The sequence below is a fragment of the Cetorhinus maximus genome, chromosome 1 (genome assembly GCF_964194155.1).
Source record: "Cetorhinus maximus chromosome 1, sCetMax3.hap1.1, whole genome shotgun sequence".
NCBI lineage: Eukaryota > Metazoa > Chordata > Chondrichthyes > Lamniformes > Cetorhinidae > Cetorhinus > Cetorhinus maximus.
In genome coordinates this window covers 234,199,568-234,218,414 of record NC_135879.1, presented here as the reverse complement: position 1 = coordinate 234,218,414, position 18,847 = coordinate 234,199,568, and positions in this window count along the sequence as shown.

The window sequence follows — 18,847 nt, the reverse complement described above, 5'->3', positions numbered from 1 at the left end:
TCAGGGCAAGTACTGATGCAGGGAGGGGAGGAAAGAACAAAAGAAAAAGTCTGTGATAAGGTGGAAGAGATTAAATGACAAAAGGGGTGATAGTGAAAGACAAAAAGGGATGGTAATGGGACAAGAAACACAGAAATATAGAACAGAGGAGCATGAATAGGTCATTCAGCCCTTCAATCCTGCTCTGCCATTCAATATAATCTTGGCTGATCTTCTATCTCAACGCCATATTCCTGTTCTCTCCTCATAACCCTTGATGCCTTAAGAGTCTAGAAATCTATCTATTTCTTTTTTAAATATATTCGGTGACTTGGACTCCACAGCGCTCTATGATAGAGAATTCCATAGGTTCACTGCTCTCTGTGTAAGAAATTGGGGCCCTGAATAAATAAAAAAGAACTCCCATCTAGGTGGGTATCGTCTGCATTTTATAGGATTTTCTAAGCAGCATTGATTGCCTCCCTTTCTAAGCACTTTGACCTCAGAACAGCCTTTGTTCAGGCTGCCACGTTGACATTCCTGAGTTGTTAGATGACATCATGTGCACCCCCTTATCTCCCATGTGTTCAGAAAAGACCAAGATAGACCCTCAGCATAACGTAAACTAAAAACTGATCTCCAGCAGGATGACAAACAGGGGAGTTAGTAACCACCCTGACTTTTGGAGTATCTGTCCTGTGTCCATTGGTCAGAATAGTCAAATAGATGACTGACACTGGGTAAGCTACCAGCTCCCCAAAAAGGGTGTATAGATTGGTGTCATACTGATGATATAGGGGCTGCTGCGGTGCTGGTGAGGTGGCAGTGCTCATTGGGCAGCTGCCTTCTTCAGATGGAAGATGGACCAGGGGAGGAGGAGGATCTTCGAGAGATCAAGGAAAGGCTTTTGTACTCCATGCTTCTTATTTTTGAAGTCTAAGATCCCGTATGCTTTGCTAACCGCTTTCTCAATATCTCCTGTCCACCTTCAAAGACCGATGTGCATGATCTGCTAGGTCTCTGTGCTCCTGCGCACTCTTTTAGAACTGTGCCATTAAGTCTGTATTGCCCCCCACTATCCTTTCTGCCAAAATACATCGCCTCACGCTTCTCTGTATTAAATTCCATCTGGCACTTCTCTGCCCATCCTGCTTAGCTGCTAGTGGAAAGTTAATTGTGAATTGATTGGGATCTTGAACTTCAAAGGAAATTTTGTTATCAGGCCTTGAAATCCTGGTGTCTTTTCAGCAAATGCTGTGATTAACTTCACCTCGGTAAAACATATCATTTTAGCCTTTTGAAGTAGATGGCCAGGGAATTTGGTCTCAATGTTGCAAACAGCCTTAACTTATTTCCCCAATTGCTCTTACAGCCTGTTTGCAAATTTTCCAGCTTGGATGGGATCTTAAATTTAAACCCCTGCTGAGTTAATGACAAGTGTTTTCAGATAGAATGCAGCATGGAGTTACGAAATCCATCAAATAAAGCTTTTGCGCTTTTTGGTCAATTCTTTAGCACTTCTTTTATTAAACCAGGCTGTGGCTTAATTCACTGTTTGGATGAGATAAGATACTTTGCAGTGCTGTACCCAGAGATGAACCATTTGGTCTATGTCCAGGTGAGAGCCATTGGCTGATATTGGGATACGTCAAAAATATCAACTTACTGCTCAAAGCAGTCCCCTAACAAAAGGTGCGTATGACAGATGTCAGGTTAACAGGAATCTATGAAGCAAAGGGAGAGTATGAGAAGGGACTGGCAGCTAACATAACAGGGATTCCAAATGTCATTTATAGGCATATAAAGAGTAAAAAGAGTGGTAAAAGAAGAAGTAGGGTGAATTATGGATGAAAAAGACTAAATGTACACTTTGCATCTGCTTTAACCAAGGAAGAAGATGCTGCCAAAGTCACAATGGAAGAGGAGGTAGTTATGACACTAGATGAACTAAAAATTGATAAAGAGGTATTAGAAAGTCTGGCTGTATTTATCAACATTTGAGAAGTCACTAGGGTAAGGTGAGACACATCCACAGATACTGAGGGATGTAAGGGAGGAGATTGCGGAGGCACTGGCCATAGTTTTCCAATCTCCTTAGGCTCAGGGTTAGTGCTGGATTACTAGAGAATTGCCTTTGCTCAAAAATGGGTGCAAAGATAAGCCCAGTAACTACAGGCCAGTGAGTTTAACCTCAGTGATGAGGAAGCTTTTAGAAGTGATAATTCAGGACAAAATTAATAGCCACTTCTCAAATGTGGGTTAATGAAGGAAAGCCAGCAAGGATTAATTAAGGGCTAATCACGTTTAACTAAATTGATTGAGATTAATACCTGGAATGGGTGAGTTGTCTTATGAGGAAAGGTTAGATAGGCTAGGCTTGTATCCGCTGGAGCTTAGAAGAGTAAGAGGCTTGATTGAAATATATAAGATCCTGAAGAGTCTTGATTGAGTAGATTTAGAGATGATGTTTCCTCTTGTGGGAGAATCTAGAACTAGGGGTCACTGTTTAAAAATAAGGGGTCACCCATTTAAAACACAGACGAGGCGAAATTTTTTCACTCAGAGGGTTGAGGTCTTTGGAGCTCTCTTCCTGAAAAAGTGGTCGAAGCAGAGTTTTTGAATATTTTTAAGGCTGAGGTGGATAGATTCTTGGTAAGCAAGGGGGCGGTGGATTATCGGGGGTAGGTGGGATACAGATTTCAGATGATCAGGTCAGCCACGATCTTATTAAATGGTGGAGCAGGCTCGAGGGGCTGAATGGCTTACTCCTGCTCCTTGTTCATACGTTCATATTTCTGATGAGGTAACAGGGTGGATGAGTGAGGTGCGGGAAGAGGGCGAGTGCTAAAGTCAGCGCGGGTGCGAGAGAGCGGCCTCAGGGAGCTGAAGAATTTGAAACCAGCAAATAAGGATGTAAAAACGCAGAAGAAAATGTCCACACATCGGACTCACTCACCTGAACGTACAGGTAATAAAAGTTCTGCCCAACCATTTAATATCGGAAGCCTCATCCCGTCCTCAAAAATGCAAAGGCCGCCTGGTCGATTTGACCACCCGCCAACTGTAATGGATGGGCAGCGCAAAATCACCACTAATTGAAACTTTAATGGCCTTAACAGGCCTCGTAATTGTCAGCGGGCGTGCTGCTGACTCTCTTGCGCGTGTGCCCGCCGACCAAAATATTGTGAGATTGCGTGATGTCGGGATGCTCACCCGACGTCATCGCACACTATTTTACACCTGGTCGGTTCGGGCGTGCGCCCGCCCACAGGACGTAAAACTCTGCCCAATATTTCAGGTCAAAGGTGATGAAGGTTATGGAGATGATGGGGGCGGTTTGGGGTGGGGGTCAGGGGCACAGTTAGCTAGATGTCTAGCATTTGGATCAGATTAAAGCCAACGGCATGGTTTTCAATCTCCATTCTGGTTTATGGAGACTCGGGCCTGCCTCCTTGCCATACCCATAGCAAAACATCTCATCACTTTGCCATGGTTAGGTGAATTATCACCAAGTGCCCACTTTCAGAGGCAGAGAACTGAAGAAGAAGAAGAAGAAGATAGTTGATGTCATGTACATGGACTTCCAAAAGGCATTTGATAAAGTGGCACACAAAAGACTTAAGCAAACTATAAGCCTATAAGCCCATAGAACAAAAGGGACATGGCAGCATGGATACAAAGTTGGCTAAGTGACTGAAAAGAGAGAGTCTGATGAATGGTTGTTTTTCAGGCTGGAGGAAGGTGGGGTTCCTCAGGTTGGTAGTGGGACCACTGCTTTTCTTGATCTATATTAATGACCTAGCCTTGTGTGTGTGAGGCACAAATTCAAAATTTGTGAATGGCACAAAACTTGGACGTATTGTGAAATGTGAGTGAAGACAGTGACAGCTCTCAAGGAGGCAGACAAGTAAATTCTGGTATGAAGAATGAGGAGAGAAAATACAAAATAAAGGGTACAATTCTGAAGGGGGTGCAGGAGCAGAGGGACAATGTGTGTAAATTGGTATGTGTAGCAGGTTGAGAGCTTGGTTAATAGGCATTTGGGATCCTGGGATTTATAAATAGAGGCATAGAATACAAAAGCAAGGAAGTCAAAGGGAACTCTTCTAAAACACTGGTTTGGCCTCAACTGGAATATCGTGTCCAATTCTGGGCACCACACTTTAGGAAGGATGTGAACACTTCAGAAAGGGTGCAGAAAAGATTTATGAGAAAGGATCCAGGGATGAGGGACTTCAGTTATGAGGATAGATTGGAGAAGCCAGGGTTGTTCTCCTTGACAGAACAGGGTCAAGGGGCCAAATGGCCTACTTCTGCTCCTATTTTGTATGGGTGTTCGTATGGTGAAGAGAAGGTGGAGAGGAGGTTCGATAGAAATGTTCAAAACCATGTGGAGTCTGAACAGAGTAGATAAGGAGAAACTTTTCCCATTGGTGGAAGGGCTGAGAACCAGAGGGCACAGGTTTAAGGTGATTGGCAAAAGAACCGAAGGTGACATGAGGAATGACTTTTTTACACAGCAGTGGTTAGGGTCTGGAATATACTGCCTGAGAGTGTGGTGGCAGCAGATTTAATTGTGGCTTTCAAAAGAGAATTGAATTGAAGAGAATAAAATTTTCAGGGCTACAGGGAAAAGACGCAAAAGTGTGAGTCAAAGTTGTTCTAGGAATATAGGAACATAAGACGTAGGAGCAAAAGTAGGTCATTCGGCCCATTGAGTCTGATCTGCCTTTTCCCCCCAAAACCCTCGATTCCATTACTGATTAAATCTGTCTATCTCAGCCTTGAATATACTTAACGACCCAGCCTCTGCAACCCTCTGCGGTGATGAATTCCACAGATTCACTACCCTCAGAGAAGAAATTCCTCCTCATCTCTGTCTTAAATGGGCAACCCCTTACTCTGAGATTATGCCCTCAGTTCCTAGACTCTCCCACAAGGGGAACAACCTCTCAGCATCTACCCTGTCAAACCCCCTAAGAATCTTATACATTTCAATAAGGTCGCCTCTCATTCTTCTAAACTCCAATGAGTACAGGCCCAACCAACTCAACCTCTCCTCATAAGAAAATCCCTCCATAACCAGGATCAACCTAATGAACCTTCTCTGGACTGCCTCCAATGCCACTATATCTTTCCTTAAACAAAGGGACCACAATTGTTCACAGTATTCTAGTTGTGATCGAACTAGTGCCTTGTATAGTTTTAGCAAGACTTCCCTATTTTTATACTCCATTCCCTTTGAAATAAAGACCAACATTCCATTTGCCTTCCCTATTACCTGCTGAATGTGTATGTTAGCTTTTTGTGATTCATGCATGAGGACCCTCAAATCCCTCTGTGTTGCAGCTTTCTGCAGTCTTTCTCCATTTAAATAATATTCAGCTCCTCTATCCTTCCTGCCAAAGTGCATAACCTCACATTTTCCCACATGATATTCCATCTGCTAAGTTTTTGCCCACTCACTTAACCTGTCTATATCCCACTGTAGACTCTTTGTGTCATCCTCACCACTCACCTTCCCACCTATTTTTGTGTCAACCGCAAACTTAGCAATAGTACATTCATTTCCCTCAAGTCATCCATGTCATTAATATATATTGTAAATAATTGTGGCCCCAGCACTGATCCCTGTGGCACTCCACTAGTTACAGATTGTCATCCTGAAAATGCCCCCCTTATCCCAACTCTCTCTTCTATTTGTTAGCCAATCCTCTATCCATGCTAATATGCTACCCCCAACACCATGGGCTCTTACCTTATTAAGTAGCCTCATGTGCGGTACCTTATCAAACGCCTTTTGGAAATCCAAATATATTAAACCTACTGGTTCTCCTTTATCTACCCTGCTTGTTACCTCCTCAAAGAATTTTAATAAATTTGTCAGGCATGATTTCCCCTTCATGAAGCCATGCTGACTCTGCTTGATTATATTATGCATTTCTAAGTGCTCTGCTATTACATCCTTTACAATAAACTCTAACATTTTCCCAATGACGGATGTTAAGCTAACTGGCCTATAGATACCTGTGTCTTGTCTCCCTCCCTTTTTGAATAAGGGTGTTATATTGGCAGTTTTCCAATCCTCTGGGACTTTTCCAGAATCTAAGGATTCTTGGAAGATTAGTACCAGTGCATCCACTATCTCTGTAGCTACTTCATAAAACGGATATAATACAGAAGGAGGCCATAATCCTCCAGAACACAGGAGCAGGAGTAGGTCATTCAGTCCTTTGAGCCTGCTCCCCCATTTAACTGGATCGTGGCTGATCTCCTACCTCAATGTCATCTTCCTGCACTGTCCCCATATCCCCTGATGCCGCTGGTATCTAGAAATCGATCGACCTGTGCTTTGAACGTACTCAATGACTGAACCTCCACAGCCCTCTGGGGTAGAGAATTCCAAAGATTCACCAGCACTCACCGACTGAAGGAACCCCTTCTCATCTTGATTCTTATTCTGAGACAGGTTCCAAGCGGGTGAATGCCATCATATTTCATTGATTCCTCCTTGGAAATTTTGTGTTGTGAACCAATGCATCCCCGTTTCACCTTTTGATCATAAATGCTGAAACCAGGGTGCCCCTTGACCACATAGAAATCCAGACCATAAATTCCAACACTAGGATCATACTTGATGTCCAGATCATTGAGCTCCTGGATCGCAAAGCCAAAGCTCCCAGTGTTACAGGAGTTGCCCTTCCTCAGTTCATACTCCCAAGCCTTTAGAGCCTTCTAATTCTTGCAGAGAGCAGACACAGGCCAAGTGGCCTCCTTCTGTACTGTAACCATTTTATGATTCTATGGGCAGAATATTGCTGTTGCTGTGCGGATCCGACACGTCATCGCGCATCATTTCGAGATTTCTGCGCGCCCGCCGAACTGTCAACGGCTTATTAAGGATATAAAAGAAGTAATTCAACCTGTTTAGAATGCTGCCTGTCCAACCTTAAGACTGGCGGGCAGGCAAAGAGCCCAAGCGGCCCTCGCGTTTTTCAGGAAACCTCATCCACGGGCGGGCTGAAGTTTCCTGAAGCTTGTATAAAATAATGAAATAAATTTTCCAAACTTTTTACATGTTGCAGCTCATGAGGGGACATGTTTAAATAAATTTTCACTTCATTTATTAAAAGGTTTTATGATCTAATCTCCGAGGCAGCTCTGTGCCCTGACTCTTCCCCCCTCTCCCACCCGCACAGGTAGCGCTGAGCACTACTGGCCGTGCGTTACGCTGGGTGGCCTAGTTAGCGATGCCCACATCCCATGAATGAAAAGGTCAGAGTCATACAGCACAGCAACAGGCCCTTCGGCCCATCGTGTCCGTGCCGGCCATCAAGCACCTACCTATTCTAATCCCATTTTCCAACACTTGGCTCATAGCCCCATATGCTATGGGCTTTCAAGTGCTCATCTAAATACTTCTTAAATGTTGTGAGGGTTCCTGCCTCTACCACCCCCTCAGGCAGTGGTTTCCAGATTCCAACCACCCTCTGGGTGAAAAAATTTTCCTCAAATCCCCTCTAAACCTCCTGCCCCTTACCTTAAATCTATGCCCCCTGGTTATTGACACCTCCGCTAAGGGGACAAGTTTCTTCCTACCTACCCTATCTATGCCCCTCATAATTTTGTATACCTCCATCAGGTCCCCCCTCAGCCTTCGCTGCTCTAAGGAAAACAACTCTAGCCTAGCCAGTGTCTCTACATAGCTGAAACACCCCAGCCCAGGCAAAATCCTGGTGAATCTCCTCTGCACCCTCTCCAGTGCAATCACATCCTTTCTATGGTGTAGGATTTAGAGGACAGAGCTCTACAGGTGGAGTAGAAGAACTTTTTAATGCAGTGGAGAAAATAGTGAACTGTGAATAACTTCAGCACACTATCCGCACAATTAATGGATAAAGAGATAAACCTCTTGGTGGAAATGCATGGGGTAGAACACATCATAAAACAGCAAGTGTTGTAACATGGACTGCTCCAATTATGCAACTGTAAAGATAGATTACCTACCTTTAAGGATCTATTTCATGCTTTCAATATGATGTCATTTTTATACTGACGAGCTTCTCCTGGCCAGGAAAAGACGGGTAAGTATCTTATTCAGGAACCCTTAGCAAAACCATATGTGGAGCTGTACCTCCGTTATGCTGAAAAAGTTTATGCAGCGCATAGAGTGCTGATGAGCTTTGGCTTATTTTCTGTTTTGGCTACATCCTCCCATGGGGAGAATCACGAATGACTGAGTGAAAGACAAAAGTGCTTTGAATTTTCTCATCTTGCTCAGGCAAGCTCCACGGTTCAGCTCCTTTGATGGTTTTTGGGAAGTCCCTGCAAAGCCACGGGAGTTCAGTAATGGTTTTCTTTGAGAATACCAGTGACCGCGTGCCTCCCTTGATGAATATGACCCCCACTAGAGCTACCTTGCTTGTCCTGCTCTCCATTCTTAATTAGCACATTCTTTTAGATGATATCACCACCTTCAACACCTCTCTGTTCCTTTGTCTGTGACATCTTTTGGTTATCTCCTCCTATCACTGCTTGCTTGTCCCTACAACACCGCCCCCCCTTAAACCAGCTTATATTTCAGCCCTTTCCTATTTCTACTTAGTTCTGTTGAAAGGTCATGAGGACTCGAAACGTCAACTCTTTTCTTCTCCGCCAATGCTGCCAGACCTGCTGAGTTTTTCCAGGTATTTCTGTTTTTGTTTTGGATTTCCAGCATCTGCAGTTTTTTGTTTTTATCTCTGTATTATTGTTGTGTGTTTTAGATGCCCATTGTTCACCTCCTGCCGCAGTCTATGTGCCATTTTCTGTCAGTGAGGTGTGTTGCTCACCCCAATGCTACAAGGTCAGCTCGTTATCTTGCTCTGCCCAAGATAGGAACAGGGATAACACTTATGTAGGGAGCTGGAAAATCTGACCCAGGTGAGATGGATGTGTTTGCTGTCGAACAACCTTATAAAATCTTAAGAAATTTATTGAATATTTTTAGAAATCTAATGCCGAAAGCTTCAATAGTAGCCTGCTGTCTGAAAGTCAGGACAGGCCTAGCTGTTATCTCTGCCCAGGTTATTTCTCTAGCAGACATTCCTGATAAGGCTGGATCTCACGACCTATACGTAAACCAATTGTTAGAGTGAAAGATTAAAACAGACTTCCAAGGGGGGACGAAGAAAAATCACTTTGGACAGGAAAGAATTTTCTAAGTGATCTATGCGGGATGCAGTCATCGTTGGCAGAAGCAGCCTTGGAAAGATCTACCTTACCCTCCCCCAACAGCTTGAAAGGACAGAGAACAAAAGCAAAGGAGGCAGCAAACAGAACAGACAAGGTAGGCACGAAACGTCAACTCTTTTCTTCTCCGCCGATGCTGCCAGACCTGCTGAGTTTTTCCAGGTAATTCTGTTTTTGTTTTGAACAGTCAAGGGGCTGTTACCAAAAGCATTCTCACCTGTCACAGGTCATATGCTTTTCCTCTCTAATTACTTTATACATACAAAGAACAAAGAAATGTACAGCACAGGAACAGGCCCTTCGGCCCTCCAAGCCTGCGCCGATCATATTGCCCGTCAACTAAAACATCTTTCACTTCCGGGGTCCGGATCCCTCTATTCCCATCCTATTCATGTATTTATCAAGCTGCCTCTTAAACACCACTATCGTACCTGCTTCCACCACCTCCTCTGGCAGCGAATTCCAGACACTTACTACCCCCTGCGTAAAAAACTTGCCCCACCCATCTCTTCTATAGTTTTCTCCTCTCACCTTAAATCTATGTCCCCTAGTAATTGACTCTTCCACCCTGGGAAAAAGCTTCTGACTATCTACTCTGTCCATACCACTCATAATTTTGTAAACTTCTATCAAGTCGCCCTTCAATCTCCATCGCTCTAGTGAGAACAATCCGAGTTTCTCCAACCTCTCCTCATAGCTAATAACCTCCAGACCAGGCAGCATCCTGGTAAACCTCCTCTGCACCCTCTCCAAGGCCTCCATATCCTTCTGGTAATGCGATGACCAGAATTGCACGCAATATTCCAAGTATGGCCTAACCAAGGTTCTATACAGCTGCAGCATGACTTCCCAGCTTTTATACTCAATACCCCAGCCGATGAAGGCAAGCATGCCATATGCCTTCCTGACTACCTTATCCACCTGCGTTGCCACTTTCAGTGACCTGTGGACCTGTACACCCAGATCCCTCTGCCCGTAATGCACTTAAGGGTTCTGCCATTTACTGTATAATTCCTACCTGTATTAGACCTTCCAAAATGCATTACCACTCATTCGTCCGGATTAAACTCCATCTGCCATTTCTCCGCCCAAGTCTCCAACCAATCTATATCCCGTTGTATCCTTTGACAATCCTCTTCACCATCTGCAACTCCTCCAACCTTAGTGTCGTCTGCAAACTTACTAATTAGCCCAGTTACATTTTCCTCCAAATCATTTAAGTATACTACAAACAGCAAGGTTCCCAGCACTGATCCCTGCGGAACTCTACTAGTCACAGTTCTCCATTCAGAAAAGCACCCTTCCACTGCTACCCTCATATGTAAACTTTTGCTTCTTATTAATCTACTTAATAAACCACTCTAAAATTACTTATAAACTCTCTTTTTTTGTAACCTCCTCAACCTGCAGACTTACAGAAGTGATGGCTATGTTCCCCCCAATTTGTCCACCCCTGATTTTAATCAGTCCATGATTGTGGCAGCCTTGCCTTCAGCTGCCAAGGGCCTGAACTCTGAAATTCCCTCCTTAAACCTCCCTTTCTTCCTTTAAGATGCTCATTAAACCCTACATCTTTAACCAAGCTTTTGGTCATGTCATGCCCATGCAGTTTTACAGAATCACAGAATTGTTACAATGCAGAAGGAGGCCATTCGGCCCAATGTGTCTGTGCCAGCTCTCCAAATGAGCATTATGACTTAGTGCCTTTCTCCTGCCTTTTTCCCATAACCATGCGCTTGTTTCTATTTAAATAATCATCTAATGCCCTCTTGAACGCCTCGATTGAACCTGCCTCCACCACACTTCCAGGCAGTGTATTCCAGACCCGAACCACTTGCTGCATGGAAAAGGATTTTTCTCGCATCACGTTTTATTTTTTTGGAAATCTTAAATCTGTGCCCTCTCGCTCTCGATCCTTTTACGAGCAGGAACAGTTTCTCCCAGTCAACTCTGTCCAATCCCCTCATGATTTTGAACACCTCTATCAATTCTCCTCTTGGCCTTCTCCTCTCCAAGGAGAACAGTCCCAACCTCTCCAATCTATCTTCGTAACTCAAGTTTCTCATCCCTGGAACCATTCTTGTAAACCTCTTCTGTGCTCTCTCCAATGTGTTCACATCTTTCCTATAGTATGGCGGCCAGAACTGTATACAATACTCTAGCTGAGGTGTAACTAAACTCATCATAACCTCCCTGCTCTTGTACTCTCTGCCCCTATTAATAAAGCCCAGGATACTATATGCTTTATTAACTGCTCTCTCCACCTGTCCTGCCACCTTCAATGTTCTGTGCACATATACACCCAGGTCACTCTGCTCCTGCAGACCCTTAAGAATTGCACCCCTTACTTTATATCGCCCCTCCAAGTTCTTCCTACCAAAATACATCACCTCACAGTTCTCTGCAATGAACATCATCTTCCATTTATCTGCCCACTCCATCAACTTGTCTCTGTCCTTCTGAAGTTCTATACTGTCCTCCTCACAGTTTACAATGCTTCCACGTTTCATATCATCTGCAAACTTTGAATATCCGCAGCTTTATGGAAAAATGGGCACCACTTTTAAAAAACAGGATGAAAATTGGGCAATTAACTTTGAAACAAGATGGAGTCAGGAGGTCAGGTGGCATTTTCTCCCTTCGTGTCTGCCAAGTATACACAAAACTGCCCAAAGCTGGAAGTTAACCTAATTATCTGGCCAGGACATTAAAATGTAAACCACCTTTTGAGACATTCCACTGAGAAGGCATTAAAATGCAACTGAACGCTCCTGTGGATTTAATGGCTGCTACTATCCAAATGCCTACAGAAACTAATGCAGAATGACCCCTCAGACTTAGTGGCTGAAGAATGAAATTCCACACAGTGGGTTTGAGGCTAATCCATTCTATCACAAGAAGCAGAAAATGGCCAAGATTCAACCCCCATTGTGTGCCAATGCACACATTGTCAGAGATCATTTGTGTGGACAATGGGAACACCGACACTATGGTCACCTGTCAGAAACCAGCAAGGAAACATTTAAGATATTTTTGGAGAGCAGACTCATGTCAGTCTGGGAAACAAGGAGACCACAGAGAAAAGAGATCCTGCCCATCAAAGGAAGAATCCTGCCTAGAATCCACCAACAGGCAGAGAAGTAAGGCTGAAGCAATAACAAAAAATTGCTGGAAAAACTCAGCAGGTCTGACAGCATCTGTGGAGAGAAAGACAGAGTTAACGTTTCGAGTCCGTATGACTTCTTCAGAACTGATGTTTCTGAACATCTGCCTTTCTCTCCACAGATGCTGTCATACCCGAGTTTTTCCAGCAATTTTTGTTTTTGTTTCAGATTTCCAGCATCCACAGTATTTTGCTTTTATCTGTATAGAAGTAAGGCTAGCTACTTACCTACCAATTTGAAGAGCCAAGCCATACAAACATAGGAACATGGAGCAGGGGTAGGCCAATCGGCCCCTCAAACCTGCTCCGCCATTCAATAAGATGATGGCTGATTTGATTGTAACCTCCCACCTACCCCTGATAACCTTTCAACCCCTTGTTAATCAAGAATCTATCTAGCTCTGCCTTAAAAATATTCAAAGGCCCTGCGGCCACCACCTTTTGAGGAAGAGAGAAATGAGAGAAAAAGTTTCCCCTCATCTCTGTCTTAAATGAGCGACCCCTTATTTTTAAACAGTGACCCCTCGTTCCAGATTCTCCTACAAGAGGAAACATCCGCTCTGTCAAGACCCCTCAGGATCTTAAAGGTTTTGATCGGCAGATCTTCACTACAGGGACTTGACTACATCTCAACTGGGGCAAAGCCAGAAACCAGCTATTGCAAGGACTATGCCACTCCAATTTTGTTTCCAGAAACTTCTAACCTCAATTCCCTCAGTGAATCCAAAGGGAAAAATCAGGCCTGTAAAGTTTCCAGCTTCCATCTTGAAAGACACAAAACTAATAATATATTTATGGACTTTTTAAAAACCTAAGTGCATGTTACCTCAGAACTGTAGAATCATAGAATCTTGTGCAGGAGGTGGCCATTCGGCTCATCGAGTCTGCACTGGCTCAACAAAAGAGCATACACCTGGTCCCACTTTCCTGCCTTATCCCTGTGATCTTGCGTATCCTTTTTCAGATAGCCTGCCAATTCCTTTTCGAATACCTCGATCAAACCTGCTGCCACCACTCTCTCAGGAAGTTCTTTCCAGACTCCAGCCACCCTCTGGGTGAAAAAATTCTTCCTCACATCACTTTTACTCCTTTTGCCAATTATTTTGAATCTGTGCCCTCTAGTTCTTGATGTTCCCTTGAGTGGGAACAGTTTCTCACTATTTACCCTGTCCATACCCTTCAGGATCTTGAATACCTGTCAATTCTCCTCTCACCTTATTTTCTGCAAGGAGAACAGTCCCAGCCTCTCCAATCTATCCTCATAGCTACAGTTCTTTATCCCTGGAATTATTCTTGTGAATCTCGTCTGGACTATCTCCAATGCCAGAACTGGATACAATATTCCATATGAGACCTAACTAGTGTCTTATACAAGTTCAAGATGACCTCCTTACTCTTATACTCAATGCCCCTATAATAAAAATATGCTTTATAAACTGCTTTCTCAACATGCCCTGCCATCTTCAATGAATTACGAACATATACATCGAGGTCTCGCCGTTCCTACACCTCCTTTAGAGTCTCTCCATATTCTTCCTGCCAAAATGAATCACCTCACATTTCTCTTCATTGAATTTCATCTGCCACTTGTCCGCCCAATCCACCAGCCTGTCTATGTCCGTTTGAAGTTCAAAACTACCCTCATCACTGTTGGCATTTCCAATCTTTGTATCATCTGTAAATTTTGTAATCATGCCCTGAACACCACAGTCTAGGTCCCAACACTGACCCGTGGGGAACTCCACTACAAACCTTCCTCCAATCTGAAAAACATCCATTAATCACTGCTCTTTGCTTCCTGTCACTCAGCCAATTTCTCAGCCTATTCTCCTTTTTAATCCATGAGCTAGGATTTTGCTCAAGTTTGTTGTGTGGCACTGAATCAAATGCCTTTTGAAAATCCACATACATCACATCAACAGCATTGCCCTTCTCAACCTTCTGTTACCTCCTCAAAAGACTTCAGCAAGTTAATTAAACATGATTTTCCTTTAATAAATCCATGCTGGCTTTTCTTAATTATCTTGCACTTGTCCAAGTGACTATTGATTTTGTCCCAAACTAGTTTCCAGAAGTTTCCCTACCACTGAAGTCAAACTGACTGACCTGTAGTTGCCCGCTTTATCTTTGTGCATCTTTTTTTGAACAAGGTGTAATATTCGCAATCCTCCAGTCCTCTGGCACCACCCCTGTGCCGAAGGAAGACTGGAAGATTATCACTAGTGCCTCTGCAATTTCTACTCTCACTTCCATCAGTATCCTTGGATGCATCTCATCCGGTCCTGGTACCTTATCAATTTTAAGTTATCACCTTTTGTAATCACCTTTCCTTGAGTGTGTCTTGTGTGCATGTGTGAGGGAATGCTGGTGCAAATACATTTCAGGTATTCTGAAATAAACATTTATCCTTCCTTTTCTTAAACTTATGAGCAACGAAACCAAATATGATGCTTCTTCGGAACTCTGTTTCACTCTCCACAGATGCTGCTAGACATAAGAACATAAGAAATAGGAACAGGAGTAGGCCATTTGGCCCCTTGAGCCTGCTCTGCCATTCAATAAGATCATGGCTGATCTTCTTGTGTTTTGATTTCCACATTCCGATTTAACCCCGATAACCTTTGATTCCCTTGCCTAACAAGAATCTATCTACCTCTGCCTTAAAAATATTCAATAGCCCCACTTCCACCAGCTCCTGAGGCAGAGTGTTCCAAAGTCGCACAACCCTATGAGAGAAAAAGTTTCTCATCTGTGCTAAAATGGTGACCCCTAATTTTAAAACAGTCCCCCCTAGTTCTGGACTCACGCACATGAGGAAACATCCTTTCGACATCCACCTTGTCAAGGCCATTCAGGATCTTGTATAATTCAATCAAATCACCCCTCACTCTTCTAAACTCTAGTGGAAACAAGCCCAATCTGTCCAACCTTTCCTCTTAAGACAACCCACTCATTCCAGGTATCAATCTAGTAAACCTCCTTTGAACCGCCTCCAATGCATTTACATCCTTCCTTAAATAAGGAATGCTGAGGTTTTCCAGCACTTTGTTTTTATTTCAGAGTTCTAGCATCCACAATATTGTGCTTTTATTACATTGGATCAGTTCAAAGCTCCGCAGTGCTACCACATCTTGTCGTGAATGGTGGTGGACAATTAGACAACTAGCTGGAGGAGGAGGCGCCACAAATATCCCCATCCACAATGATGGGGGAGCCCAGCAGATCGGTGCAGAAGAAAAAGTTGCAGCATTTGCAACAATCTTCAGCCGGAAGTGCCGAGTGGATGATCCATCTTGGCCTCCTCCAAAGGTCCCCCAGTATCACAGGTGCCAACCTTTGGCCAATTCGATTCACTCCATGTGATGTCAAGAAATGGCTGAAGGCACTGGATACTGCAAGGCTATGGGCCCTGACAATATTCCAGCTGTAGTGCTGAGGACTTGTGCTCCAGAACTTGCTGCACCCCTAGCCAAGCTGTTCCAGTGCAGCGACAACAGTGGCATCTGCCTGGCTATGTGGAAAATTGCCCAGGTATGTCCTGCATACAAAAAGCAGGACAAATCCAACCCAATCAATTACTACCCCACCAGCCTACTCTCAATCACCAGTAAAGTGCTATCAAGTGCTAACCTGCTCGGCGGTGCTCAGTTTGGGTTCCTGACCTCATTGTAGCCTTAGTCAAAACATGGACTAAAGAGCTGAGCTCAAAAGGTGAGGTGAGTGACTGCCCTTGATAATAGGGCAGTATTTGACCGAATGTAGCATCAAGGAGTCCTAGAAAAACTGGAGTCAATGAGAATCAAGGGGAAAGCTGGTTGGAGTCATACCTAGCACAAAGGAAGATGGTGAAGATGGCGAAGATGGCTGTGGTTGTTGGAGGTCAATCATCTCGGTTCCAGGACATCGCTGCTGCAGTTCCTCAGGATAGTGTAGTAGACCCAACCATATTCAGCTGCTCCATCATAAGGTCAGAAGTGGGGGTCTTCACTGATGATTGCACAATGTTCAGCACCATTCGCAGCTCCTCAGATACTGAAGCAGTCTGGGTCCATATGCAGCAAGATCTGCACAACATTCAAGTTTAGCTGATAAGTGGCAAGTAACATTCATGTCAGGTGTCATGTCCCTAATACATGGAGATCATAAACTGTTTAAATCAAACCTTACTTTCCATTTTAAAAAAATGGACTTTTTAAATAAGCAGCCCACTGATATAATAAAACTCCTACCATCTGAGCCCTGAGAAACTAGCTCAGGCAGGAAATCCAGTACATGCTGGATAATGACGTAGTTGAGCCTAGCCAGATTAGTTGGAGTTCCTCCATTGCAATGGTCTCAAGCCGGAAGGATCAAAATGACTGCACTGACTACCGGAAAATAGATGCGGTAACCAGGGCCAATTCAATCCCACACCTTGAGAATTGTATAGACGAGGTTGGCCACTCCGCCTACCTCAGCAAGATTGACCTTTTAAAAGGGTACTGGCAAGTCCCCATAACCCCCAGGACGAGAGAAATCTCAGCCTTTGTCACCCAGGATAGCCCAGTGTAAGGTCATGCCTTTTGGCCTTAAAAATGTCCCAGCAACCTTTCAGAGGTTGACAAACAAGGAAGTGGTTGGACATGGCAATTGTGCAGTTTACCTGGATGACCCGATCACTTACAGCAACACCTGGAGTGACCACTTAGACCACCTGCAGGCAGTGTTCCAGGGTTTGAAAAGGGCGAGCCTTGTAGCAAACTTGGAAACAAAGTGAGTTCGCAAAGGCCAAGGTGACTTACCTGGGACATGTAGTGGGACAGGAAAACATGCTATACTGTGAAGCCAAAGTACATGCCTTAGTCAATTTCCCAAGTCCCCAAAACCAGAGGGAAATCAAGCGCTTTTGAGGGATGTGCGAGTTCTACTGAAAATTTGTCCTGAACTTTAGCACCCTAGTCACCCCACTAATAGATGCACTAAAAAGAAACTCAAATGTGGTGTGGACAGAGGCACACCAGGACTGAAAGCCATCCTGGTAAACGAGCCCATACTAGCTGCCCAGACTTTAGTGAATCTTTTAGGGTGGTCATCGATGCCAGTGATCTAAGGGTAGGAACCATCCTACCCCAGGAAGATGATTCCAGGATCCAGCGTCCACTTGGATATTTTTCCAAAAAGCTCAACAAACACCAGTCAAGAAAGAAACCCTGATGGAAAGAAATGAAACCTTGGGTCTCCTTCTAGCTCTCTAGCATTTTGAGATCTATGTTCGCCGAGAGACCCTAGTATACACAGACCACAGCCCTTTGAAATTTCTAGAAAAGTTCAAAGCCACCAATGCCAGTTTGTTCCACTGGAGTTTGCTCCTGCAGCCCATTAATTTAAAATTTACTCACATTGTGGGAAAAAACAGTGTCATCGCCGACACCCCATCCCGAGATTAAACCCTCAGAATGCAGCAGGGAACTGATATTGCACCTGCTAGCTGTGTTTGACTTTCAAGTGTGAATGAGAAAATGAATGTATACCTCTACTTTTTTCTTTTGTAAGAATATATGTTAAAACAAAGTGAAATAGAATTCATTCTCCACCCCCCCCCCCACCACCCGCCCACCCCACCCAGGTGGCGGAATGGCATGCCCATAAGACATGAAGGAGCTGTTTAAATCAAACCTTATTTTCTGCATATTTAAAAATGGACTTTGCTGGACCAAAAAAAACATGGCTGCTACAGGTCACATGATTTGCAAGTTGGCTACAGTTCTGGAAACTTCTAACAGTAATTACAGGACAAACCTCAACCCTCATCCTTGTGGAATTTAACAACTATCATTGCGTGGACCATTACAATCAAGGAAACAAGGGAGTAACAGATAGTCTGTATCCCCAGCCTGGACTTAAAACAGAGACCCATTGAAACTGATCATACCTGTGGAAGCACTAATAGCCACCATCTATCTCCTAAAGTGAACAATAGATTTTGACCAGAGACATAGAAATTGATCATTACCCTGAAACTGACTCATTAATGGGCAACACCACATGACCTAAGCTCCAATGGCCTTTGGAAAGTAATGGTACATTCCTGGACTCTCAGGGCAATTTGCTGTTAATATCCAGCCTGTCAACACCCAATCTCATTAAAACTGCCTGTAAATCAAGAGTTTCCTTTCATAATCGTGGAACTGGGTGACACGTTCATGGTCATTCGGCAGATCGGCACTGGGCTTCTCGCTGAGGGCCCGGGAGCTCTGGGATTGTTATACAGCTTCACCGCCGCTCCAGGCTGACAACAAAGCCTGCCTCAAGTGTGAACCTCTTCGAAGCCTGGTTTTCTGGAAGATTCCTGCCATTGCCTGCAGAGCGAACCAAGTCTCTGTGTACCAACCTCATCTTGCTGCGTCATCACCAACTTTAAAGGAATTCTGCAACTCCTGCTTTCAGCTAGCTGAACCTTCCTGAATTTTAACTCCCATGTGAATGAACCCTCAC